The sequence below is a fragment of the Armigeres subalbatus genome, chromosome 1 (genome assembly GCF_024139115.2).
Source record: "Armigeres subalbatus isolate Guangzhou_Male chromosome 1, GZ_Asu_2, whole genome shotgun sequence".
Classification (NCBI taxonomy): Eukaryota; Metazoa; Arthropoda; class Insecta; order Diptera; family Culicidae; genus Armigeres; species Armigeres subalbatus.
The window spans coordinates 27,316,785-27,344,645 of record NC_085139.1 but is presented as its reverse complement, the minus strand read 5'-3'; the positions used below and the strand labels follow the sequence as shown (position 1 = coordinate 27,344,645).

The 27,861-nt window shown below is 39.4% G+C and overlaps 1 protein-coding gene across 3 annotated transcripts in view; it reads right to left on the bottom strand.

Annotated features, from left to right (window-relative positions):
• Window positions 1-27,861, bottom strand: part of LOC134223016 (facilitated trehalose transporter Tret1-2 homolog) — a 113,450-nt gene that overhangs the window by 63,832 nt on the left and 21,757 nt on the right. Inside the window, exon 1 of one of the 3 annotated variants that reach the window (XM_062702156.1) lies at window positions 26,307-26,560. The exons of the other annotated variants lie outside the window; for them this stretch is intronic. The gene's annotated coding sequence lies outside the window, so the exon portion shown is untranslated. Of the gene's footprint in view, window positions 1-26,306; window positions 26,561-27,861 lie in introns of those variants that run through there. 3 annotated transcript variants of the gene reach the window in all.

Below are 27,861 nucleotides of genomic sequence, written 5' to 3'. Positions count from 1 at the left end.
TGAAAGAAAATATATTGCCTTACAGTCTAATCCGCATGTTTGGGCTCATTTTATAATAACTCAGTAGATTATGATTTTCTATAAGAACGTAACCTTTTTTCCAGCCGCTTGTTTCTAAGATTACATTAGTAATGAAGACTTCGCTCAGCTCAATGTGAGCACACTAATATACTTATTCACGAATTCTAACTACAGTGCCTTCCTGTTTTAGCAACAAAGCAAACACTGAGTGGTCGAGAAAGGTATATGTTAGATTCAAAAACTGGCTTTATATAGGAGGACTGACACTTGTCCTCTTTTGATTTGATCGCAGCAAATTGAAACCGTTGTAAAGTTTTGTCCTATTGTCTCCTTATGAAAATTGGCCGGATTGGACTATGGGCTCAGAAGATATGGCCAAAATGCATTTGTTTATGCAAAAATCGCGTAGAAACAGTCTCACTTTTAGGACACTTATCTTTAAAAGATCTCCTTGCAACAAGTTACGTTTGAATGATATTCTTAAAAAGAATTTAAATCAATGTAAATAAGGGGCTCTATCCACGTATCAGTGTCATTTTTACAAGAACCAATTGACATTTCCCGCCAAAAAATGTATCTCGTTTTATTGTCTCAGTCAATTCTTTGACTTATTTAAGTTCAACTTTTTCACAGAATTCATATTTTAGAATAAAAAAAAATCGGAAAAGTGCCGCACGTTTGAAGAATTGGAATTGGCCTTATTTTAATTCAAAATCGGGCGAATGTTAGGTCAAGCTTGGAAACCAGCACTATTCGTCAAAAAGTATGGCGTCAAAAAGTATGGGTTCTTTGGGAAAGTTGTCCTCAAAAAATTGAAGAATCGATTGAGCGGATAAAAATTGTTGACGGGAAAGGTCAATTGCACAGTGCACCTACACCTGCTAAGTGGAATATTAAAGGATAAATTGTTATGGCTATTTTGGACTATGTTCGTATATTAAAGCAGGGCTGTATTTTGCAACGGGTTTTAAATTCAAAACGACGCACAGTGGCGGGCCCTCATAAAAATCCCGGACAAAACTTGAGATTGCATTCAAAATTTCACCACCGCGCGCTGTTGTATTTTGTACAACACTAACGAAAAACACATCGCTCACATTACACAGCATGAACGAGTTTGCATGAGCGTTTCAGGATTACGCTTTGCTGAACGGTTTAGCAGCAATTGATTTAAGAACTGCTAACAAGAGCATTCTAAAAATATGCAATTTCTTTTCCTACCGTTGAGCGTCAGTATAATCCTTAAGCCTTGTGCTGAACAAATGTGAATACCAGGATATTCGACAACATTTATTTAAACATCAAGACTGCTCGAAGAGTTTTCAGTTCTTTTACATTCAAATAATTATCAAGTTCGTCCAGAAGAAATAATGCCAGGTTTGAAAACCATTTGGAACTTTATGTATCACATATTGAAATAAACTCTTCCAGTTTCGTGGATATACCTAAAAAATCAGTCTCAGTGGGTCCGGTTTGCTAAATGTTAATACATCATCCGTCCTTCTATACTTAATTCCATGCACCAAAAGCAGAAAAAGGTTGGAAGCAAAGATCTAACAGCTAAATATGACACTCTCATCTTATCACTTGCTCCGCATACTGTCAGTCTGACAATTCACTTCACGTTTTCGTATGGCAGAGATCACCAAAAATACGCATTATTTTTCACCACCTATTTGTAAGGACGTGGCCGTGGCTGTTGCATATTAAAGAATTGTATATTTATCATTATATACAATGAAATTTATCAACGTGAAAATGGTAAATCAATCAAGTCAATCGAATATATGACTCAGAGTGCATCTCCAAATATAGCATCACAACATGCCTTACGGGCCTTTATTTGCCCCAATGTACCATAATAAATATAGAATCAATGTAAAATATGACTTACAATATTCAACATCTTTTTAAAACCCCAAAACACAAAAAAAAAAAATGAGCGAAAAAAAATGTCCATATAATCAAGTTAAAAAGTCTATATAATCGAAGTCCATATAATCGAGGGTCTATATAATCGAGGGTCCATATAATCGAGGTAAACCTGTAGTTACCTCCAATACATTTTCCAAATCATAATCATCCACATAATGTACATATTCACATCTGAGTTTTGAAAACAAGTGCCTAGTAGAATGTTAGCCAAATCGAATCGCTACGAATCGAGATTTCGATCCTCAAACATGATGAAAATGTGTGAAAATCATGCTTGTATTCATACCAGCGGTATATTATTTGAAATTCCGAAAATTGCTGGATAAATCAAGCCACGGCAATGTCCACGAATGAAATAAAAGTCATCCATAATTTTAGCAAATTTTACTTACAACCATTGAAGAGTGGAAAAACGGACTCGAAATAATCAGTTTTTTTTTGCCGGAAGTGATTCTTATTTAAGTACCAATATATTTTCTTAAGTAAAAATCTCTGGAAATGGTTTCATCCATCGCATCATGTAAATTATTCGTCAATATCTCCACTCGGAGCACCTAAAAATAAGAAAGACTAACTCAATGAAAAAATTCTAGGAGAATTGAATGGAGGTGATTTCATGCACCGGACGGCTGGTAAAAATAAAGTATGATTTATTTTACCCCATTTTTCCTAATTTTTCAGAATTATTTATCAACATCTCTACACGGAGCACGCAAAGATTAACAAAATTACTATATTCCATATGCATTCTGCAAATTCTGTTTTACTTATTCGGGCATCACGGAATTCAATCCCTAATTCGTCTTCTACCGACAGCGCTTTACCTGACTTCCACCAACGCAACTACCAGAGGTAAACCAGCCCAGCCAAGGGCTGAAAACTTGTTCAATGAAGAATAAAATAACGCATTGAAACCAGTCAATACTCTCTCGGAAATAATTATAACGCCAACGTTGATTTTCTTACAAAATGGATTAAAATCTCGATTCCTAGAAATTTAATTTAGTCAATTACAATACAAAATGGTACAATATGAAGATCTTCAAGACTTAGAACGGTTAATAACTGTGGAAGTGCTGAATGAACACTAAGCAGCGAGGCGGCAAAGTCCCATTGGGGGATGTAATGCCAATAAGTAACGCTTAAAGGGTGAGGGGGGGGGGGGGAGTGGTGGAGCTAAGTGTGACGGTCCATACAAATTTTTTAAATGTTTCATACAAAAAGTGTGACATAGTGGGGAGGGGGGGTGGTTAAAAATTACCATTATTTTTTGCGTTACGTAATTAATGGATCTTCCCTAAGAAGAAGAAGAAGTTGGACCCGTACTGCTCTTATTTCGCCTCTGGGATAGGGCTACCAGTTTCGGGATTGAATGGGCCCAGAAATCAACATGTTCGAGCACCTTCACAAGGGGTCGTAGTGTTTCAACTGCGCTACACCGATTTCACACCTTTTTTTGTCATAGTTGAGGCAAAAGAATTATCTGTCGTGGACATATCCTGTCGTGGTGGTATCACATGTTGACTATTTTTGTTTGGTGTTGCATCACATATCTGACATTGACGCACTGATTTTACGCATGTGCGTGCATGTGATCCAATGGACATCACATCGTGTCTTGGAGCCTTGAATGGTAGTTCGGTCAGGCAGGCACCTTTTTCATCAATGATAATCATGTTAGATCTCTTTTTTCGGCAATACTTTTCAGATGCGTTCCCTGTGACGATGAGTCGTAGCTACTCTAAAAACTAGCTAGATAGGTTGATTGAAAATGTGCTCAAGTTTATCGACATTCGTAGCGAATGAATTGTTGGATTCATTGAGTAGAAGTTTTATCAAATCTAGGAACGTGGCGCCATCTTACTTTGTTATGTTTCAATTAAAAGAATCATAATAATAAAATACCATATATTATAATGATGGTATATGAACATACTTAGGACGGCTTCATTCTTGATAATGTTTACTAATAGACGGGGAATAGGCGTGATAATGCTTTATTTTGCCACCGACAAGTGAATCCCTATAGCCGACTCATAACTAATCATTAGTACATATACGTTAACAAAGAAAATGACAATAAAATAGAATAAATGCACGACCAGTTTCCATTTTTTACAAGACATAACTTACATTGAGTTTGATAGTATTGACACAGAACAAAAACCACGAAGAACCAATAACTTCGGCAAACAAAGTAATTTAACAAAAGCATACTTCATACCTACTGACCATAAAGACAAGAATGACATCGTACAGATCCATCTATATTATTAAGAATGAGATAATGGGAATGAATATCTATCATAATTTTAAATGAAATGACTTTCAAGCCTGGTCAATATTGTCTAAGGACGACATGATCCTTTGTCATTTTTGTGAACTGGGGATTGAATACTTTCATATATTTGATAAAAAAAACTTCCTATTCGGTTTCTACGATGAAGCGTTGGGCAACGTGTTCCATGTGGCTCGAAAAAACTGCTTCAGTAGATTTTGACCACCCATATTGACAATAGACATCTAAATAACATAAAAGCTGGAAAAAAAGGTTTGACTCTGACAACAAAATGACATAAATGACATTGAAATATTACGAAGTTAGTTAGCATTAGACCTCGTAATTCCCTCCGATTCAGTTTTAACAGCGTCTTCTTGGACGACATGTTCCGTGTACGGTTGGCAAACTGCTTTGAAAGGAATTATGTAACGGTATCGTGAAAGAAGTTCTACCAGAGACGTAAAAATCGACCGTAAGACTTCCTAAGCCCATCATCAAATTGAAGCTCATGTAATGTTTAGAAACTCATTACCTGTTAAGACCACCATAGGCCTATAAAGCTAGTATCCGGCGTTTTCTTGTTATGAGCTTCAGAACCTCTACATGTTAAAACAGAAAGTTGATTTTTTTTATAATTTTGCTTTGGCTAATCTTCAAAAATTTAGGCGTTTAATATTCATCAACACCAATGCAATGTTATTGTTCAAAATACGTTTCCATTAGTTTTCTACTCAACTAATAACAGAACTTACTCTTGTAACTTACTGGGGGCCAGGGCCGTGTTACTCCCAGCACTGGTAAGACCCCCTTCAACAAGCCTCAGGGTCGACTCTACGCTCGTGACACTCCGCGATAGAAAAACACTCGAGTTGTCTTGAGCTTGAGCTTGAGCTTGATTGACTGCTCGTAGTTGCTACTCCATTATGACCAGATCAGCTGTTCTTGCACAGGGAACCAACAGATGTTTGCTTGGGACTAGCACACATCTTCAATGTACAAGTACTGGTGATCTCATTTGTTAGGTCATACTGGCGCCTGCCACGTCAGAATGCAAGTCAATGTAGGGAAGGGGGAGGAAATGATGATGCAATCACTCGCCCACTGCAAGCCGAATATACCTCTGCACTTGCCACGAGTTCATGCGGAATTTGTTGGAATTTCTGGGTTAGGTTGGAGAGGCAGAGGTCCGTCTTGGTTAACGAGCTGCCAATGTGATAGATAGGAGAAGGTAACTGATGGAATTTCTAATTGGATGTAGGAAACGAGCTCTATAGCTCATTTCCAATTCTAGCAGATTACTGTTAGAATACTCATATATAGGTATAGGAATAGTAATGGAAAAGGTATGGAAGTCCATTTCCATTTCTAGCGATTGCTAGAACATGAGAAATAAAGAGAAAGATACAAAGTAGGAGAATGGAACGGACCTGGGATTGAACCCACGACCTCCTGCGTATGAGGCAGAAGCAGTAGCCATATGACTACCAAGCCCGCTTCCGCGATAGAAAAACACTCGAGTTGTCTCATGAAAAACTCCCACTTTATTTTGTGTGCACTTTATTATCCTCCTTGACGTCCTACTTCTTTCTTCCTTCTCGCGTCCGTCCTCAAACACCAAACGACGCTTCCCACTTCCTTACTTCTACCTCCTACCTTTCTCCTCATTAGTTCCTCACTTCTCTTTCTTCTTAGTTCTTCGGGGGCCCGCGCACTGCTTTTCCGCTACCTGTAGACTTTTCGGTTTCTGCAACTGGGTCAGGAGTGGATGTCAGCTTCTCCTCGGCGGACTGCAGCCTCTCGTGGAACCTCTGCCTGTTTGGTGCACCCCTCGAGTGTAGTGGCGAACTCGAGGCTTCAGCAGTCCGTGGACGTACTGCTTAATCTGGTTTTATGGCGCACTTGGTGGACATACTCTCCTAGGGCAGGTATCGGGTTTCAGAACGGTGGGAAACCGCTATGGCGTTTTATAATAAAACCGCCAGGTCCTGGTGGTGCCATGAGGAACACAAAATGGCGATTAGCGAATATATCTGGAGTAGGGCCTGGCTTAAGGTTTCGTGGCCCTTTCTGAACAATAATAGAATTATCTGGATGTCCAGTATTTCGCACTAACTCCTTTTCACTTTCTCTTCTGCAAAATTCTTCAATTTTTCAATTTCTTCAATTTTCCAACTTCTATAACTTTTCTCTGCTTACTCAATAACTTTTCTGTCTCTCAAATCAACCTTTCCTTTCGACAATCACCAGGCTAATGATTTGTCGTTCTTGTGACCGTTGACCCCAAGCCTCTGGCCGTTGACCCGTTGTCGCCCATGAATTCCGCCACATGCTGACCACCCAGTTCGCCACCCTATGGCAGTGAGGAAGACACAATCCCCGTGTCGAAACAAATAAACTCGTTTCTACTAATAAAGACTGCATAGCCGTAAAATAAATATAAAAAAAAAGTTGAGGCAAGAGAATTATGATTAATTATTAGAGAATTATGCTTTCGAGGAAAAATAGGAGACATACCGATTCGTTTTATTTTTTATGGATGAACCGGAAAATAGTTTATTTTTCGTTATTTCCACTGCGAGAGGCTTCAACAATTCCTTGTTTTGGTATTTTTAATTGAAGGATCAATTCTGCAGCATGGCAAGAAATTGGATATATGCAGCTCACATGCATGGAGACGCATGGTTCGTCACCATGTTGTGCTAACCAAGCATTTTTATTTTCATTCATTTTTGTTCCCAAGTACACAGTTTTGTTGAATGGGAGTGAAAAAATACATCTTTCAAACATAAAGGTTGTTTATACTTTGGTATACAGACTTGTTTATTTACCAAAAATCGTTGAAAGTTTCAACATCTTTCAGTCGCAGGTAACTATAGTTAAGTTCAAAGTAAGTATTCAATAACATGATTTGATCTCACTTGTCATAAGACGAGTTTGTACAATCCCATTGAATTCCACCACTTAATTGTATCTTGGCAGATACGTATTTCGACCTCAACAGTAAGGCCGTCTCCAGTGTCTCGTACTTGACTCGACTTGAACGACAAAGTCGAGTCAAGTACGAGACACTGAAGTCGGCCTTACTGTTGAGGTCGAAATACGTATCTGTCCAGATACAATTAAGTGGTGGAATTCAATGGGATTGTACAAACTCGTCTTATGACAAGTGAAGACATTCCACTAAAAAGCTCAAAATAAATTTCTTAACATGATTTGATCTGTCAAATTGAATACAATCAAAGTTGTTAACAAAAATCTTTCAATAAATAGAATATTTACAAGAATGATAAAAAATGTCCGTGCGCTCAGGTCCGAAAAGATGTTGAATTCAAGTTCAAAATACTGATTTGAACTAAGCCCGCATCATAACTACATATCTTTTGACAAAAAAGAACATTTTATTTTGTAAGTTTGTGAAATCATCCTGACGGCATGTTTTATATTTGAGAGTGTAAAATAACACATCTTGAAAAACCAAATAAATATCTGAAAATAACATGTAATCAGAAAGTCATGAGAATATAATACAAACTATCTTCTAGAATAAAGTGCAGTATGTTCAGAAAAACCTTCTCACAACTTTCTTTGAACATGTTATGTTTTGTATTTCATCTTTCTAACTGCCATACAACAAGTTTCATAAGTCTACGCTAAGAAATATGTTTTCGGTGTTACTTGGGTTATCTGCTTGGTTATCTGTATCTCCGGAACGACTTGTTCGTCATCACTAATTTCTCCATAGTCTTGGCTAATGAGCAGGTTGAAGCCATTTGAAATATCTACCATCCTGCTTGTTCTTCCAACGAGTAGGTTTTGGTCCGGTTGGACCGGAACGCATATCTAACTTATTATCTTCTGATCAACAGTCGTTCGAGAAAACAAACTCTGCCGATCTTTTGACTTATTTAAGGTTAAATTTCTCAAAGAACACGTATTTTCGATTATTTATTTTAAATTAAAAAAAAGTTGGGGGTTTTCGTTGAATGTAAGCTCATGAGTATTCGTTTCAGCAAACTTGAAACGACTTGTGCTTAATCAGTTTCTCTCGAAATCCGCTCAAATCAGCTTGATGGACAATCAGAACATGAGACAAAATCAGATGAGCGTTGTGGAGCAAAATAGATTTTTTTAAACAACGCTAGTGGATATGTTTATCTCTGCACCTCCATCTACAGTTTATGCATGGGTTCATGCTACACGCTATTTGAGAAAGTGAGTATTATTCGGTTTTAATATACCTTCTACGGGGGTGACAGTTTGATCGCTTGTGTGCTATCTTATCGAGCGTGTGACGGTGTCAAGGGAAGAGGCAAAGTCATGGCCTGTTATACGAATGATTTTCAAACATTTCACATAATAGTAAATTGTGAACTTTAGGAAGAAAGTATTAAGCATTAAGGGTCCAATCTGCTGAAAGTTCGTCATAATGTGGATCCAGCATCCTACAGAGACCAATGATCACGAATATTAATAGAAAAAAATCTTGAAGAACGACTCGGGTGTCCGGAAATCTCTTATCTTTGCACTGGAGCCTGGTGTTCCAAATGTCCTGGTTAAGGCTTAGGTTAGATAAAAGAGTAGGAAGTAAGGTTTTGAACCCGTTTCAGATTGTAGCAGCGAAGTTAGTATCTGACGTTACCAGAGATGTAAAGGAATCCTGCAGAAATTCTCATGTTCCTGAATTTTTAAATTTACTTGCATTTATTTCTTATTCATTTCAATAATTTTTCAGACTATATTTTACTAGACTAATATTTTCCGAACATTTTTCTTCAACTTTTCTTTAACTTCAAAATGGACTTATATTTGTTCTAGTAAAAACTTGAAACTTCTCAAACAAATCTTTTTGAAAGTTCTTCAAAAATTCGCTGTAATTCTGTCAGCCTCAATACTACCATATTGAAGACTACGGCATGCCTTACTCAATATTCACGGCTTCATTTTACTCAACTTGTCTGTCTCACTCGGAATCTATATTCAGCTTACTTCAGCAGAACTTGAATCTTCACTAACGATTTTCTGGATTTCATCCACCACTATTCCAAGGCCCGATGACGAAAATCGGATGCAACACCCTCGTGCATCCAAGCTCATTGCCATGTGAAAATACGCCAACTCACGTAAGCGCCAGACCTGTTGCACAGGCAGCAGATTTTATATGATTCACGTGCTCCTTCGACCGTTACCATACCAACGCCAACCTTCTTCGGTTTTGGCGTCCCCGACAGCGACGATGATGTCGCATCATATAGGGACACGGCAGGTATTTCCGTCCATCGTCATAGGGGCTAAAACCATCGAAAGCAACATCCATTCGCTAGAGCTCCACTATAGCAGAACGTATCTCCTGAGCTTAAGATTTGATACGAATGAGTTTGTCAAAAAAGTGTCTCCTTTAGGGAGCATCCAGAAATTACGTAACGCTCAGAGGTGGTTGGGGGGTCGACCGAAGTGTGACAATCCATACAAAAAAATCAATGATTCATACAAAAAGTGTGACATATGAGGGAGGGGGGGTTGAAAATGGCCAATTTTCGCGTTACGTAATTAATGGATCTTCCCTTATTGGTTTTCGAGACTATGACGAAAAGACGAAAATACCTGCCTTAACCCTATCCCAAGCAACCCGCTCTGGCGGATCGATCGGCCGGCAAACTCCCCGTCGACTCTCGCGTGTGCTTGCGCGCCGTTTGCCAAAAGAGAGAGCGTCGATCGACTGGTCGACGCGCCATGGGTTGCCCAAATTCCAATAAAAAAAAGTAAATACAATTCCGAAGCGCGCAAGCCGTCGATGAAGTGAGTGACGTCACCAAACCCGGCGACCGACCGGCATGTAAACAAAACGGCAAATGTATAGCTGCCGCTTCGCTTCTCGCCGTGCCGTATTTTCCGATGATTACTGGTGGCAAGCTTGTGTGGGACAGTATAGTGCCACGCGGTTTGTTTTTCCTCATCTACGTCAGCTTTGAACGAAGAAAGAACCAGCAGCGGGAGCACTGAGCTGCCTTTAGCCGCTCAGAGGTCATTTAGAGGACGGACCAGTCCGCGCCCGTTCAACAACGAAACCATTTGGCTTGCGGTGTAAATTTCGGCAATAAAATTTTAATGGATCCGAAGTGCACATGTGCATTTGGTTACAGCGGTTTCGATCACTGGATTTCAACTGCAGTTTACACATGTTTACATAACACGTAAAACGGCTTGTTGCTATGATGCATTTTCGTCCGAAAAATGGATAACTACCACGCTTTACGATGCACAGAGATCGCTATCTGATCGAATTTAAAGCAGTTTTTGTTGCAACCCTTTGCGGACAGATGTCCCATATCGATACCTTCAACAACATAATCGAACATTACACATCTGTATTATATTGCAACGCTTGGAACGATAAGAATAGCCAGAACTCTGTGACAATTAGATATTCTGATGGTCAGATGGCGAGCTAGTTTATGAAATTGAGGCGTCCTCGTCGGTTCCAAGAACCGGGAATATCCGGAATAAAATAATAAAATGTGGTTCTGAAAGGGTTACAGGACAAACCGGTCACCAACCCATTTCAAGATTTTTTCCTTTATTGCGTGAAGATCGTTGAAGACTTAAATCCCAATGGAAGTGTGACGACACATAACCATAAAGGTAACGTCGTGCGGGGCTTCTTTTGATTCCGGGGGCTACTTTGGATTTTTGAGTTTTTGAAAAAATTAAACGGTAAAAATACCAAATTTGAAACAGAAAATTGCCATCCAACTATCAATAAGACACCCGATTGGTGATAATGACGTTTTTAATGTTATTTTCGTTATAATTCTTGTTTTAAACTGTCCAAAGTAGCCCCTGATTTGTCAAAAGAAGCCCCGCACGACGGTACCTCGCAAATCTTGCGCCGGGACCGGTTCCTGTTTGTGGTTGCGAACGTCGACGAATCCGGATAGTCGTCTGACTGTTCGCAACTTTCTTGCCATTGCCATATTACCGGGCAAAAATATCGAGACAGGTGTTGCTCCCTCGAATAACGATGAATGGCTACATTTTTATTCTAATTTTATTTCTATTCAGGTGCCTTTTCTTGTCTATGTATTTAACATAGAATTGGAATGCTGTTCTAATCGCAAATCCCGATGTCGAAACGATGTCTAAGCACGTACGGAAACCTTACTGGTGAAAAACTTTGCATTTATTCCAATATGGAATGAGTATAGAAATCTAAATAGGACTAGAACTAGAATTAGACTAGTCCTAGAATGAAAAATCACTTCTTAAATAGAGTCCGAAAACACATCATATCTGCTTAGGGATCTCAATCAGTTAATTGAAAATTCCGCTGGAAATAATAATACTGTTCATCTTTCTGATACAATCATATTATTTCAACGATTTGTGGTGACTTTCATCCTAAAATGGCGTACCTAGTCTCTGATTACAGTACTTAGAGAAATTTACTCTCGGGTAAATCATTACTCTCACTCGATAAGTCTAATCCAGGGCTAGCCTCCTTGCAAGTTTTCATCGCCACATTCTTATCACTTTCTAATTACGTTATCGTCATCGTATTCGAGCTGGTCATACTACAATCGCCAAATAGACCTCGTGTGGCCCCAACGGAAAGCATTATGATAGCATTATCATTCGAAAGAAGAATTTAGTTTCTCAGCTCATGCCCAGAAGCAGCTGCGCTATAAATAACGGCCATAACTTGTACATTGACGTTCCACAAGTGATAGCATATTTGTAATCAAAGTAGGCAGATGGTTGGCCCTAACGCGTTATTTTTTAATCTTCACGAGGGGCGGTACAGCAGTATTAGATATGACATCGAAGCATGCGTTGCCCGCTTAGACGACCTTTTCAGTTGATATACAAAAGTATAAAATTACGAATGTCGTTCTTGTTCGCAAAACCAACTAGTTACATGGTTTGCTTCGCCCAGAAGCCAAAGTACTGATACTAGAAGTGCCAATCCGATGCTGGTGATGAAACAAAAACAAAACGTTCATTGCGATGCATAATTAGCAGGCAAGACTTATTTAATTATATTTTAGTAAAAATTACGCCATCAGCATTCTAGTACACAGAAAAACTAAAGTATACCTAAAAAGTTTAAAGAACTCAACTTTGAGTTCGATGATCAATTTTTTAACTCAATAGTAGATAGTTTTCTCACTCTCTCGTGAATGATAGCTGGATCGATTCAACGTGTGCTGCTCCGTACAAGAAGCCAGATTTGATTTTGGTTGATTTTGTAAATCGTTTGTCAATCCTCCCCACAAACTTAATCTTTTCCAGCTTACCACAGATAAGCAAGATAGTGAAGCCTTTTTTACTGTTGTGGGATTAGATGCAGTAAATTGAGCTTTCTAAACGACTAACAGGCTTTTTACAAAATGAACAAAAATGCGAGTGTTGCAAATATGCGATCATGGGCAGTAAAGGTAAAATACTGACCGGATTTTTTTCTCAGTTTTACTTACTTTTGGATTCTTCCACGCAATGGCGAATTTGAGTGAAAGGAACCATAAAGTGAGTTGTTTTGCGGTTCCGTGTACCTACCTACTTATGGTTCTTGAACCTTTTACCTAATCATAGTAATTAGTTTGCAAATTGCGCCGTAGTCGATCCTTAGATATCGTATTGATCCGGCACTTTGGTGACAACCATCTAGAGCCACTGTATATGTGTCATATTTTTCGCTTTGTTCAAAAGTGAATGACAAAAGTCGTTAGGAAAGAGCTAAATGTACTTTACGGATATTCGAACCTCTTCAGACTGGTTCGAACTCTTTTGTCGAACAAAGTCATAACTCCCGACAATTGTTCTCCGAACTAAATGGTCTCAATTAGCTTTCGTCATCATCGCAAACAATCGATGACCTGTCATGCTTTCCAGCCAGCCTTGATGGGGCTATTCTCTTCAATAACTTACTTTACGGTCGATACTCGATAGCTTCATCATGTGGTGCACCACCACTGACCGTCCGGTAGGAGTTTGTATTTCAATTAATCAAGGAAACGATTGACAGCGAGTGCAGGGGAAATTGTGCCCATTTACCGCAATGATGTCGAACGGATCGTCAACTACTGTGTGGAAGTAATTCATTTGCCTCGGTGCAATTCCAGAGTGGGTTTGAATGGGCATAAATTTTCCATCCAAATGGGATAACGATTGATAGAATAGCGTATACGCGATTGGAAGCGTTGACCATACTTGTTAGAGATGGGATTCAACTGGTTAGGTTGTAACAACATTGTAAGTGACATACATTTCATCGCTTTGTTACTTCTGAACTAAGCCAAAAATTAGTTAAAAGAAAGAAAACAATGCAATGCTTAACATTAAATAGTCGCATAGCACGATAATGATAATCAATGGGTGTTGTGTTACAAAGCTTTGCCATGTTTTCGATTGTAATCTATGAATTTCTTCGTTACGGTTTTTGGATTGGGCATCAAATTGAAATCAACAAAAAAAGGCAACTACTTTTAGCTTACTGCGGCAGATAAGAATGTTTTGAATCGCCTGGAATATGTTGCACAGAAAAAATATTGATAATTTGCACAATTTGATTAAATTCTTACTCGGAAATCAAGACCTTCAATTGCTGGCAGTCTCACTGATTCCAGGCATCGTTTTTGTAGAATGACTGTTGTGGACAGAGTGTGTACACAAAATCACGGACGCCATATCACAATCTATTAAGTCGACACGAGCGGCATCTTGCATTACAAATTAAGAGATACGGATTGCGGTTATAGCCACTTGGGAACGCTTAATGGGTTTTCGAGTGTGGATGTGCCGTGCTGCTCAGGAAGAATAGCGTAGGCACAGCGGTACAGCGGTACCATTAGAATACAGTGAACTCAATTTAAAAAGGAAATTTGGATTTGTGAGAAAAATTTCGGAAATGAAGGAATCATACTTTGAGATCGAAGTACATATAGTGCAAATAGATTTTCTTTTGAATTGGACGGATTTGTTAAAATTTTGGATGGAAATTGGATTACCACCTACCCCCCACCCCTCTCCCACCAACATTCGAATGCTACGATCAGCGGTTTGGTGCAAATGTAATTTGTGGCCCTCCGATTTGATGGGTTTATCAATGCACTTCACTTCTGCTGACAGCGCGATCATATCAAATTTTCGAACACTTTTCCGCACGGAAGCAATCCGAAATGTTGATAGAGGATGCTTAATGAGCTTCACTTTTAAGAATAAGTCACTTTTTTGAAGTGAAAGCCTAATATAAATCGGATTTTGGCCCGAAAATGTACCAAAAATTCAATCGTGGAGCGAATCAGAGACGATGGTATTACATAGAGACACGCGGAGAGAATAAAAGCAATTCTGGCTTCACGGCCAGCAGACAAAAATAATCTGTGCGATCGGCAACATATAAATTTGTTAGAACTTGAAGTGACTCTCAGTGTGAGCAGTTATTTCGTTTGCTCCAACTACATATTTTGTGTTCTTTAGCACCATTTCCTTATATTCAACAATGAATATGTTTAAATACCATATATAAATTTGCTATGAGAACTCTGAAAACATCTTCATTTACTAAACTTTCTAAACTTTTTCATAATTTCTATTATGTTGATTACAATACCTATCTTGCATTTAGTACCGATTGGTAATGTTTGTTTACTTTGCTCGTTTGGTACCGCGTTTGACGGTTCGTTTGGTACTTTCGGCTTCACTGTTTGCGGATCTCTATCTATAAACAACGTCTCTGGAGCGAATGTAAACACGGGCACCGGGTAGCAGCAAACTAATAATTAGGGTGGTTCAAAAATAGATTTTGCTCCACCACACTCAGCTGATCTTGTCTCATGTTCAGGGTGTCCTTCGAATGTTGGATTGCTGGATTGAGTAGGATCTGACTGGCCCTATTAGGTTTGTATGAGGGTTGGTGTGTGGAGGATAAATTTTTCATTGTGCTAATTGCGGTGCTTCTCCATTAGTCGCTGGCGACGCGACGGGAGAGTCCATATGGCGGGATGGATTGTCAAGAGCAACGGGGATCGCATATTTATTGGACGTTCCCAGAGTCGTTCCAATGGTTTCTAATCTAAGTTGCGCATCTTTGGTCATTATCATTAGGCTTCCAAGAGGGCATAACTGAATATCCAACGCAGCATAATCTAGTTTACCTGTGCTATCTTTCGCACCAGGATCAATAATATTGCATGTTGAATAGTTACGCGGAAACTACGACATAGATTGGAATCGATAACTGATTATTAGAACAATAATTACAACAATTATTGATTACAGTGTGGCTTTCTTTGAGTGAAAACTCTAGAGTGTTGCTTTTAGCTAGCTGGGCTCTCTTCTCGCCTACGCTTGGAAGGGGGCGCTGTAATCAGTGTAATGAAAGTATTAGTTTCCGCATAACAGTTTTCATACAAACTTGAAACGGCTTGTGCTAAGACAGTTTTTTAGTAAATCGGCTCAGCGGTTTTCGGAGCATAGGACACTCGGAGCATAGGACGGAGTCGAGCGGTGGTGCAGGGTCTATTTTTGAACCACCCTACTAACAATCTTTGCTGTAATAAATATGACACTGTTTGGCCTCAAATGGCCGGAACGAAGTTATGACAGCGACTCTCCGTGGATGCGTGTGCACGCCGCGGAGGTCTGACTAGAAGGGGACAAAGTCATGGCTTGCTGCTCGCCGATTGACACGCTGATGAGTGAATATAATAACACACGCTGAAGGCATTTTAATCAAACCCCACATTTCTTCTCTTATTAAAAACGCAAAAAAAATCTTTTAGCAGAGGATTCAATGCTTGTTTTTCTCCTGGGTTATTTAAATCAGATGAAGGTGGACATCGGTTGCAGTTGAGCAACCGGTTAATTTCATTTAAAACTCACACCAAAATAAACTCATGATTTTACCAGAACAATGATTTAGAGTGTGGGTTCCTAAACTGTGGGACGTGAAAGATAAAACGCGATTCATACTTTCATTGGATGATTAGAGAACAACAAATTTACGACAACAAATTTTGTTTGTCAAATACATTGTCAATTTCATCCGAAAAACATTCCAAGTCTCATGTAGGTCGCCAAGTGGCTTCATAAAATCTAAATTTGTTTTAATCAAAATCAATGCACGCAGGACTTTGAAATTTTGTAGATCGTAAATCATTTTCCGTTGGTTTTTCATACGCACCTTGTAATTTCACAAACTACAATACAATTTTTTCGATCACCGTTCAAACACGCTTTATAGTTTTCTAAACCACAAACCATTTCCGCCGATCCTCCAGACGCGCATTGTAATTTTACAAATCACAAACCAATTTCTTATGGTCTTCCGGGTGAGGCTTTGGTGCTTTTCAAACCACAAACCGTTTTTCCAGCGGTCTTCCAGACGCACCACCACAAACGGTTCCGACGGTCTTCGAGACGCGTCTTGTGATTTAGCAAACCACAAACCATTTTCCCGACGGTCTTCGAGACGCGTCTTGTGATTTAGCAAACCACAAACTATTTTTCGACGGTCTTCGAGACGCGTCTTGTGATTTAGCAAACCACAAACCATTTTCCGACGGTCTTTGAGACGCGTCTTGTGATTTAGTAAACCACAAACCATTTTCCGACGGTCTTCGAGACGCGTCTTGTGATTTAGCAAACCACAAACCATTTTCCGACGGTCTTCGAGATGCGTTTTGTGATTTAGCAAACCACAAACTATTTTTCGACAGTCTTCGAGACGCGTCTTGTGATTTAGCAAACCACAAACCATTTTCCGACGGTCTTCGAGACGCGTCTTGTGATTTGACAAACCACAAACCATTTTCCGACGGTCTTCGAGACGCGTCTTGTGATTTAGCAAACCACAAACCATTTTCCGACGGTCTTCGAGACGCGTCTTGTGATTTAGCAAACCACAAACCATTTGCCCACGGTCTTCCAGATGGCGCAAACTGAAATATATCACTCGTTACAATTTAACCACTTTAATTCAACTCACCTCATGAAATCAGCGACAGGATCCAAAAAATAGACTGGCAGGATCGCCAAAATGTGTGGCCCCAAATGGCCGGAACGAAGTTATGACAGCAACTCTCCGTGGATACGTGTGCACGCCGCGGAGGTCTGACTAGAAGGGGCAAAATCATGGCATGCTGCTCACCAATTGACACGCTGATGTATGAATCTAATAACACACGCTGAAGGCATTTTACCCAAACCCCACAGACACCAATACTGCTACAGTCTTTATTGCACCAATACTTGTAAAGCCTTGTGACTGAGGGCTACAATCCCGCGTAAACGGCCGGGATACAATGAAAAAGTGTTCTTGGAGGCAGAGGGAAGTTTTGCAAAACGATCAAATACCTACATGCTATAGAAAAATGAAACTTCTGACAGCCTCAGAAACGAGCAAAAATGGCATATGTAGAATAAGGAATAAGGTTGCCTTCATATTCGCGAATCAGAACGAAAAAAAAATCTAGTGATTGCAATGATCTTTTTTTTAACGAAGGTAACGGAAATCTGCAACCCGACACCTGACCTGGGGAGGCGTACCCAGGTAGTGTGAGGATGGGATCACCGACCCGCTAAAACCAACTCCTTCCTCTCCAGTCATTCCCCGGCCCGCAATTAAGCAATACTTCGGGGGATGGCTGTTGGGCATTGCGCCCCATACATGATGTACACAAGTGCACGTATGCGCCTCAACTCTCCTACACAGTATACAAATGTTACAGCATATATGATTTAACAAAAAGGCTCCGTTCGATTCGACTTATTTTTCCATAACCTTTTAAAATTAAAGGTTGTCGTTACTATATTACAATATTCCGTACAAGAAAAAGTTGGATTTAAAATTAAAGGCAATTGAACACAAAAATATGAGTTCAAATATTTCCATAGCGTGTAATTTTCAGATTTTTTTACTGTGTAGTACTCCCCATGCACTACATGTGCCCCAACACCTGCCTATGCCGCTCGAATGATTGCAAGAATCGTACAGGTACCTTGCAGGAGGTGTCCCATGCTGCCACCTGCCAGGGTGACCACTAAACTTCCATTTCAAACTTCCCGCATAATTTCCGACTTTTTCCCGATATTTTTGAAAAATTCCCGATGTAATTTTGAAGATTTCAAATTTCTATTCTAATCTCAAAAAAATTCTGATTTATTATATTTTATTCAAAAAGTGCTTTTAAATAACGTTTCCTATATAATATGTTTTAGTTTTGTTGACTCAGTCAATTCTTTGGATAATTTTAGCTCAATTTTTAAGACCTCTAACTATGTATTTTAAAAATCGATAGTTTTAAAACAAAGTTTGAAAAGTGTGTAACAGCCAAAATTTATTCTTTCCAGTTATTTGTTTATATGCAGACGAGGAACCGGGTAGAATAAATATGACTGTTACGTCCTTTTCAAATGTTGATCTAGAGTAAATAAAGTAAAGAAGCCGTTGAGAGAATAAACATTTTTGCGTCTGCCAATATTTTTTCATCCATCTTCTTCAACACCTTTTCAGAGATGAGAAAGCCTGGGGTTGCCAATCTTTTTTTATCTTCATCATAGAGATTTGCAGCCCTAGGCCGGCTTATCTCTTGAACTGCTGCAAATAACTTTTATAAAACAAATAATAATAATTATAACCGTCATGTTCTTCATTGATAGGTAATCTCAATCGATTTTCAGTTTTTGAGACTTATTTTACCTTGACCAGTGATGTATTATTGATTTGATTATTTCTATCATTATTGCTACACATCCTGATCTTATTATGGCATCATACTCCAGTCCTTCCTTCATCCTCTTGCTGGTTTACGATCAAACACTGCTCATTAATCTAAAGTACTTCTCCTGAACAGTGTTACCATGTAATAAAATTAAGATGGTAACAACGAATGACCAGAGATTGTTGAGATGTGTGCCTGGAATTGAACATAATGGGAAATACTCGACCAATGTCGACAAGTCTACAGACAAAACTCGAGTCGCTTGCAAGAGAATATCGATAAAGCATCTTCAGAAAGCCACAAGCGGTAATGAAATGCTAATTAGCTTTTCTCGGACACTTAAAGATATCCTTAGTCTTAGAAACCTGCCGAAGCGTAGGTGGCATGTTGCTTTCCATCATCACTACCGAGGGCTAAAGACTCGATATTAAAGAATTCTGGTTTCAATATCATTTTCATTATACATTCGCCAAAGCCTGACAGTTCCTCAGATAGTTTTAAACGTTACGTGCAAAAACATATGCATCATCAACGTAACGGACATGATTGCAATGATCTGGGAGAAAGAAGCTACTCAATAACATCTACTAATGGGGTTTGAGAAAAATACCTTCAGCGTGTGTTCATAGATTCATACCTCAGCCAGCCTGTCAATCGGTGAGCAGCAAGCCATAACTCTGTCTCTTCTTGTCCGATCTCTGAGGCGTGCACACGCATCCACGGAGAGCCGTTATCATATCATTTAGGGTCACACATTTTGGATCCTGTTGCTGATTTCATAAGGTGAGTTGAATTGTGAAGAATGATAAATATTTGTACGAAAAATCATATTACTGAAAGAGATGGTCGGGTCTCGGGTTTTCAAACCCGAAACCCGACCCGAACCCGACGGGTTCGGGTTTGGAAATTTAGAACAATGTCGGGTTCGGGTCGGGTACGGGTTTGTGAGATGATAAAATGTCGGGTCTGGGTCGGGCACGAGTTTAGGAAATGAAGTATTGAATGTTTTTTTATTCGCTACTGGTAATTTTAAGGCTTGTTCGTTGTTTGGGCTTATACCCTTTTGAGTGTAAAGAGAAATATGAAAAATCCAGTTTGAGTTTTCCGCCAAAAAAATTTTCCGGGTCCAGCTCGGGTTTAAGACTGCAAAAAATGTCGGGTACGGGTCGGGTTCGGGTTTGATAACAATTTTCATTCCGGGTTCGGGTCGGGTCCGGGTTTGAAAAGAATTTCTAAATCGGGTCGGGTTCGGGTTCACAAAATGTGAAACCCGACCATCTCTAATGACTGACTGACCGCCCGAAAAATGTTCGTAGTTTGAAAAACCACAAGGCGTGTTTGGAAAACCGTCGAAAGCTGGTTTGTGGTTTGCAAAATCACAAGAAGTGTCTGGAAGATCGTCAGAAAATGGTTTGTGGTTTGCAAAATCATAATCCAATATTCTACCTGGGTGCCTGGGGTATTGTAGAGCTCCATAATCGTCGGTCTTAGGTTTCCCCGAACGTTCAGAGTCCCCAGGTCCGATTCCACCGCGTACAGCCAGCCATATTGTTTTCGCTATTCTTTCTTCCGACATTCGCACTAAGGGACCAGCCCACTGAAGTCTGCCGTATTTTATACGATTCACAATACACCCGATTCTTTTTTTACACGGGGGATGCGTTCCGTGCAAAAAAAGTTTTCAGTTCAAAATTCGAAAATCCGTGTAGAAAAGGTTTTATGATTTCTCGACGAATCATTCAAAATGGAGCAACTTCGCAAAAATTTTGTATGGGATTTTTTTACACGGCCGTGTAAAAAAATCCGTGTAAAAACAGAATCGGGTGTATATTCTTCTTTGTATACTTGATACAGCATTTACATGATACATGATTCATGCGTCTGCGTCACACGCCATTTTCTAGTTTCCCTCTGTGTATTGTACGCAGCACTTTTTGCTCGAAAACCCCGAAAGCTCTCCGGTCCGCCTCTTTTAATGTCCATGCTTCATGTCAATAAAGGGCCACTGGTAGAATCAGAGTTTTGTATAGAGCAAATTTCGTTTCCGTCTGCATGTTGCAGAACCTAAGCAGGTTACGTAATCCGTAAAAAGGCCTATTCGCAGCAGCAATACGTCTTTTCACGGGAAACGTCATTGTCACATGTCACAAGCGTTCCAAGGTGAACAAATTCTTCAACAACTTCAAGCACTACCTAAGCACCAACACCACTAGGTTAATGTTTAAGCCTATCCTCGCAGTCTCCCTCTTCAGTGGGACAAATACCTCTACTACTGCTCTGCGATCGATTCCAATAAAGTCAATGTCTTCCGCAAAGCCCAGGAGCATATGCAACCGTGTACCGTTGATAGTACCGTTCCTCTGCACGCCAGATCTCCTTAAAGGGCCTTCGAGTGCAATGTAGAACAATAAATTCGAAAGTGCATCACCCTGCTTCAATCCGTCTAAGGTCACAAACGAGGCTGACACTTCGTTTACAATCCGAATACTTGATTTTGAAGAAAAAAGTTACTTTTCAATTGTAGCACTAATAAGTGTAAAGTGTAAGTGTAAATCTAAAATAAAACCTAGCTGAAATAGGCACTGATGCTGTATACAGGAAAACCGTTAGTTGGAGTATCCTGGCATTTTGCGGGAACCAAAATGCCGGAGAGAAAGTGAATGAAGCATATTTACCCCGTTATGATCGCCCACTGCTGATTAGGACCTGCTGATAATCGCTGGAAGTGTGATATCTTATCTGTACAACGAACCCAACTGAAGCCCGTAGCAGCATAGCTGATCAGTGACAAACGAAACTCTTGAGTGCGTTTCAGGTTTCTTTCTATGAACAGCAAGTCGAGAAATTAGAGTGCTTCTAACTATTAATTACAAACCAAATTTCATAAAGAGGGTTCAATTCTCCCGATTTCTAGGAATACTCCTAAAAATAGAGTGTATATCAAGAACAATAACATTTTCCAGATATACATATTGTCTGCACGAGAGTATGTGCGATACCCGCGTGATTTATCCATTTTTGACTGTGAAACACCGGAATGAGAAAATTTTACGATTCGGTTAGCATTATTGTTTAAAATTTGTTAACCTTCTTGAAAAAAGAATGCATCAGAACCCATATAACCATTTTTACCAAAACAAAAGTCTTCATCTAGATGTGAAGGCAATACTTGTTCCCAATTAAAATTATACACTACTGTTCCTACACTGAATTGATTTCATAATGTACGAGGCATTCTGGCGTACTTTTAGCATCTAAACAGCACGACAAAGCTTTGAAAGTTGTCGTTCAGAAAATATCTTACAATGACTGATAATCTTGAATCTTCATTTACTTGTAGAGCATATTATTCAGGATGGCCCATTTCCACCAAAAATTTACTCTATAAAAACGCATTGGGATTTTTGCTAAGGTGGATCCATTTGCATGCGGCAGCAACAGTAGCAGCAATGACACTAACATCTATTGGAACTTCTACAGCCACGAACCCCACAGCTGTCTTTTTGGATATTACTGGTACTTCCTGTTCAAAATGCTACGACAATAGAGGCTTGTTTGCAGCTGTTTGATCATTTATTCATCCACTTAGAATTCATTTGTTGATCAAAATCATTATCATATCAGGGGGGAAGGGGAATTTAATTTCTTTTTGCTCTTTTTTCGTTTCAGAGAGCTAGCAAAGGCGCTTAAACCTAGGCTATTAGCCAGGGCAAGGCTAATACCTTCGCCCCATCCGAGGAAAATCATCGGCAATGATAATGGAGTGACATAAATTTCTTAGCAAAGTCACTCCGAACGTATTTCCACAAATTTTCTATCATTTGCTTATAATGATACTCCTAAACCACATACCCTACCCACCATCCAATTCCTTGACATCTATGAGGGCGTCGGTGAGTCACTGGCCTCTCGTCAAGTAGATGTCATATCATCATTTCCTTCCCTTTCCTTGTAACGGAGAAGATGGGCGTGGCCGGCAATGATAACTTTCATGTTTTAACATTTTGGACCCCCAATTGGATTTCTATTGAATCCCAAATGGAAATCCATAAGCAATTGGGGTAAGAAAGGTAAAGAATATACATGACAACTGTCAGTATGCAATCTACGAAATACTCCGTTACAACGCAACGCAACGCAAAAATCCGAATACTTGATTTTGAAACATCCAACGTTGCACGTATCAGTCTAATCAGTTTCGCCGGTAACCATGTTCGGACATTATCTACCACAGCTCATTTCTTTTCACTGACTCATACGCTGCTTTGAAATCATTGAACAGGTGGTGAGTCTGCAATGTGTACCCCCGGAATTTATTAAGGATCATCCGCAGGCTAAACATCTGATCCGTCGTTGATCGGCCCTCATAAAAACCTGCCTGGTATTCGCCGACGAAGGACTCCTCAAGCGGTTTCAGTCTGTTAAACAGGATACGCGACAGGATTTTGTACGCCGAGTTTTGAAGGGTGATTCCTCTGTAATTGGCACACTCTAGTCTGTACTCTTTCTTATAGATTGAGCATATGAGGCCATCCAACCAGCCGGCAGGTAGTTCTACATCCTCCCATATTTTCTGGATAATGTGGTGGATTGATTGAAGCAGCTGCTCACTTCCGTGCTTGACCGGGATCTCGTCCTTCCCAGCAGCTTTACTGTTTTTCAGCTCGTTTAGAGCCTTCTTTACCTCTTTACCTGCCGACTATGTCCATCCTGCTCCTTAATACACCTTCATTTTCACCGTTCAACAAATCTTCGAAGTGCTCCTTCCACCTGTCTGCCACCATAGTCTTGTCTGTCAGCGAATTCCCCTTTCGGTCATTGCACATGGCGGGCACTGGCGCAGTCTTATGCCGCGCGCCATTGACAGTTGCGTAAAACCTCCGCATATTGTTTCTGTCCATGTTCTCCGGCGCTTCAGCTATCACACTCTCTTCGCGTTGCCTTTTTTTCTGCGGTGAATTCGTTTTTCTTCTTCCCTTGCTACACTGTACAGCTCTCTGTTAGAACGGGTACGAAGGCCATTTCTCCGCGAATTGAATAATGTCTATAATGCTCAAAAATCAGATATGACTTTTACTATAAATGCATTTAAGTGTAATGATCCGATGACGAAGACATCGTTTTCCTGATATAAACTTTTATACAATTTTTGTGACGCTCAATATGTAAAAAACCATCAATCAACCTGCAGTTCAGCGTAGGAATTAAATAAATAATAAACGAGATAAACAAATAAATAAAGTTCCGACCGTGATCCCTAGTGACTTATCTACCCCTAACAGCTACATGGACCAAGTCTTTTTGTTCAGCAATATGAGATCAAAATTGAACATACCTAGACTTCTGAAAAAGAAAAAGAAAAACTTCTGGATACTTTAAAAATCTTACATATCCTGGGATTAACACCTGAGAGATTTTATCATTCTCCTTTGATTTGAATTGGATTTGAAAATAATTATTTGAATTATTTGAAAATATTATTATTAGCGAAAGAGACCCAGCTTTGCCCGGGTGTTGCAAATGTCACAATGTACTGTTTGCAGCACCGCACTCTAGATCAATTTCCGTGCGTTTGTTTTGTTTTCGTCAACAGCTGACTCAAAATTGTATTCTAATGTTTTATTTACATTTCCCCATCAAATTTACCAACTTTTTGTATATACAAATCTTTCGGATCTCAAAACGAATCGATCAGGGAAAAAATCTTGCAAATCGGCCAACCCGTTCGCGAGTTAAATCGACAGGAAGGAAATTTCAACTCATTTTTATTATATAGATAAAATATTTAAGATTAGAAAAAATATATAATTTAGAACATGTGTTATATTAGAATTAACTAGGGAGCTGTCCCGATCTCCATCTCACTGAACATATGTTCATTTCATCGCGTCAGCATCCGTGCTCACTGCTGAAAAAAATCACTAAAAAAGAAACAAATCAAATTGCTTTCCATTGCTTTGTTTTTGATAGGATGAATATCGGAGCCATGAGATGAATTCCAGGAGCAATTCTCCTATTATTTTGATAAAGTTTGATAAAGTAAATAACGGCCAAAAAAGCTTTCCATTCGGCAGTTCGAAGCGGGCAAGTAGTGCTAATTTCATAGCACATAATGCCTGCAATGTAAACTAAATGGTGCTGTAATTTTTCAAGCGGAAAAATTTCTATTCTCCTGCAAAGAAAAATCACCTTTGGGTCATACTTAAGCTGCCGAAAATTATTTGATAATTAGTGAAATGTGAACAACTTTTGTGCTCATAAAAGCGTAGACTCAATGTCGATGCCGAGTATATCAAAGAAATAAATAATCACCTGCGGATTGAATTATGAAATATCATTAGAGAGCGCGACATTCGTTTGAAAATTAACTGTTTTTCTATAGTTGAGTTTATAAATAGTATCTACCCAATTAAGATGAGATTTATTCATCTGGGATAGAACATCAATTGAATAGATTTTTTTCATAATCTAATTATATTGCATTCAAACTGAATTTGGGTTTGCTTTAAATTTAAATAACATTGCGATTATTTTTCATTCCACTGAAATGGTATATTATTTGTTTGCTTTTCTAGTTTATTATTTGAGATTTAAAATGACTCAGTTTGATTTGACCGCATTCAAATTCTGTCGAACTGAATTTATATTTCCACCGAATTTATCAAAATACAATCCATTTGCGCTTGGATTCAAACTTGGATTGGAAAAAAGTATCCTGACTTTCAATTCATATTGAATCCAATTGAAATGATTTCAAATTATTCCGTTTTTCCATTCCGTATCTACCCCTACAAATGCTGCAATATTGAAATATAACACCCTGAACACAACATCAATTGCGTATCGCCTCCAGTTGCATTTTGATTTCCCACAGGAACTTCAGGAGATCGTTACAACTCTTTTCAATATTGGCATCCATCACCACTGGACCAGACTCCCAGAGCTCACTAGTGAAAGAAGACTATAAGAAGACTATAAGACTATAAGTACATCGTGTTCCTCGCGCAAAATTTGACCTTCCGCGTACGTCCGGACTTTTATTTCGTGGTTCACTTTCACGCTTGGGCAAATCGAGTTGGTGATTATTTTTGTTGTCACATTCCATTATACAACCAACAACAGTTGATTGTCCGCTTCACATCAGTTTTTTTCGGTAGTTAATTCGGAATACAAAACACGATCATTGTTTATGACGTTAATTCAATCGAAGAAGGTTTTGCGTTGTTGAATTAAATATTTATACATGAGTTTGTCAGATTATTTAGCACCTTCTGTAATTTAACACCTCACTTAGATCATCCAGTAACATATCGAATGTATAGCGCATCGAACTGAAGGTTGCCTATTCTTACCTCAAGCTGCAAGCACACCCGACTTGGACGAACGTTTTCCTAGCCAGTCACGTAGCACCGAATTTGATTTGATGTCTCAAGGTTCGACTGTTTCCGCTTTTCAAATTTTCACCCAGCTTTCCACTGGTCACCCACTGCTTTTCTACCGGGAGTTTGTTGCACACACTGGGAAAGCAAATTCGTTCCCAACCAATTCCCGCGGTCCCAAACTTATCCGCTCGAAAGTCAACCGTCGACTGAATTCGATTCGGTTCACGACATCGACGACAGGCCTCCAACTAAACAGCCAACCAACGAACGAATCGAACTTACAACGAGAATCGTCGATTTGAGCGCGCGCTCCATCTCACTGAATAAGATTATGTGGCGTTCTCATAGAAGGGATGTTTGCTGTGTGCTCCCGATGGGTAGCACATGTTAGTAGAAGGCCATGCTTTCCTGTGTCTATAGTCGAAATGTGATCGAAAATATGAGTAGGTAAACACCGCTACCGAAATGCAATCAGCGACATGCGTTGTCATGCATGACGACATAAGAGCAAGCATGTTCTCAAATAGAAAAAAAAAATTAATAACGCGGAGAACACCTCTTTCACAGATGGAAAACATTACTAGGGAAGAAAGAATATTAAAATTAGCACATTTTTACCAGCTTAAAATATCCTTTCTGGATAATAAATGGTAACCACGTGGTGTATTACGGATGCCATTCTATCCTTGTCCAGATCTCACCAATATGGGAATTCATCGTAATGCACAATACGACATAACGCAACTGCATTTTCAAGTTCAATTTCAACGAGCTGCATTGTAGATTTTCGAGTGAGTACACACGATTACAGAGGAGTTTTTGCAAAATAATGTTTCTATGTTTGGTTTTTTTTAGCCTGTACCGGGAATACCATCCGTAACCCTACTTCATCGACGTAGCTTTGAGTCAAACGAAATGTAAACATTTCAAATCAAAACTCAGTACAGAAAACTCGGTCCGGATCGCACGTCTACCATATGTATGTTCTACGTGGAACGAATCTGTTTGAGCCATTTTGGTGATTCAATCGATTCAATAGGTAAACAATATTTCTAGACCAACATTTGAAAAGAGCGTAACAGCCAAAATTTATTCCTTTTGATTCTTCGTCTACATATATAGCTATATATGTTGACGAATAATCAGAGGGAATACATTTTGACTGTTACGCCCTTTTCAAATATTGGTCTAGATTTGATTCACGGAAAGTGCACTCGCTCCCATTCGAACTGTCACGCAATCAGTTCGTCCATATCACCCACGCAGAGGTCACTTACATCGAGCTTTTCCAGTTTTCCCCTCCGTAGCACGAACATTCTTCGATGCAGCCATGCGCTCTGGCAGCCGGCTTTCGACCCCAAATTTGTCGCCGGTCGGCCGATTGTTTTCGTGTTTCGTATACGATATATTATAATCTATATGTGTTTGTGGTTGGCATAGTTACGCACCAACACAAACAACGTTCTTATCACCCCCTATGCCCGGTCAGGCATTGCTTTCACTTTCTTGTGAATTAAAATTGCTT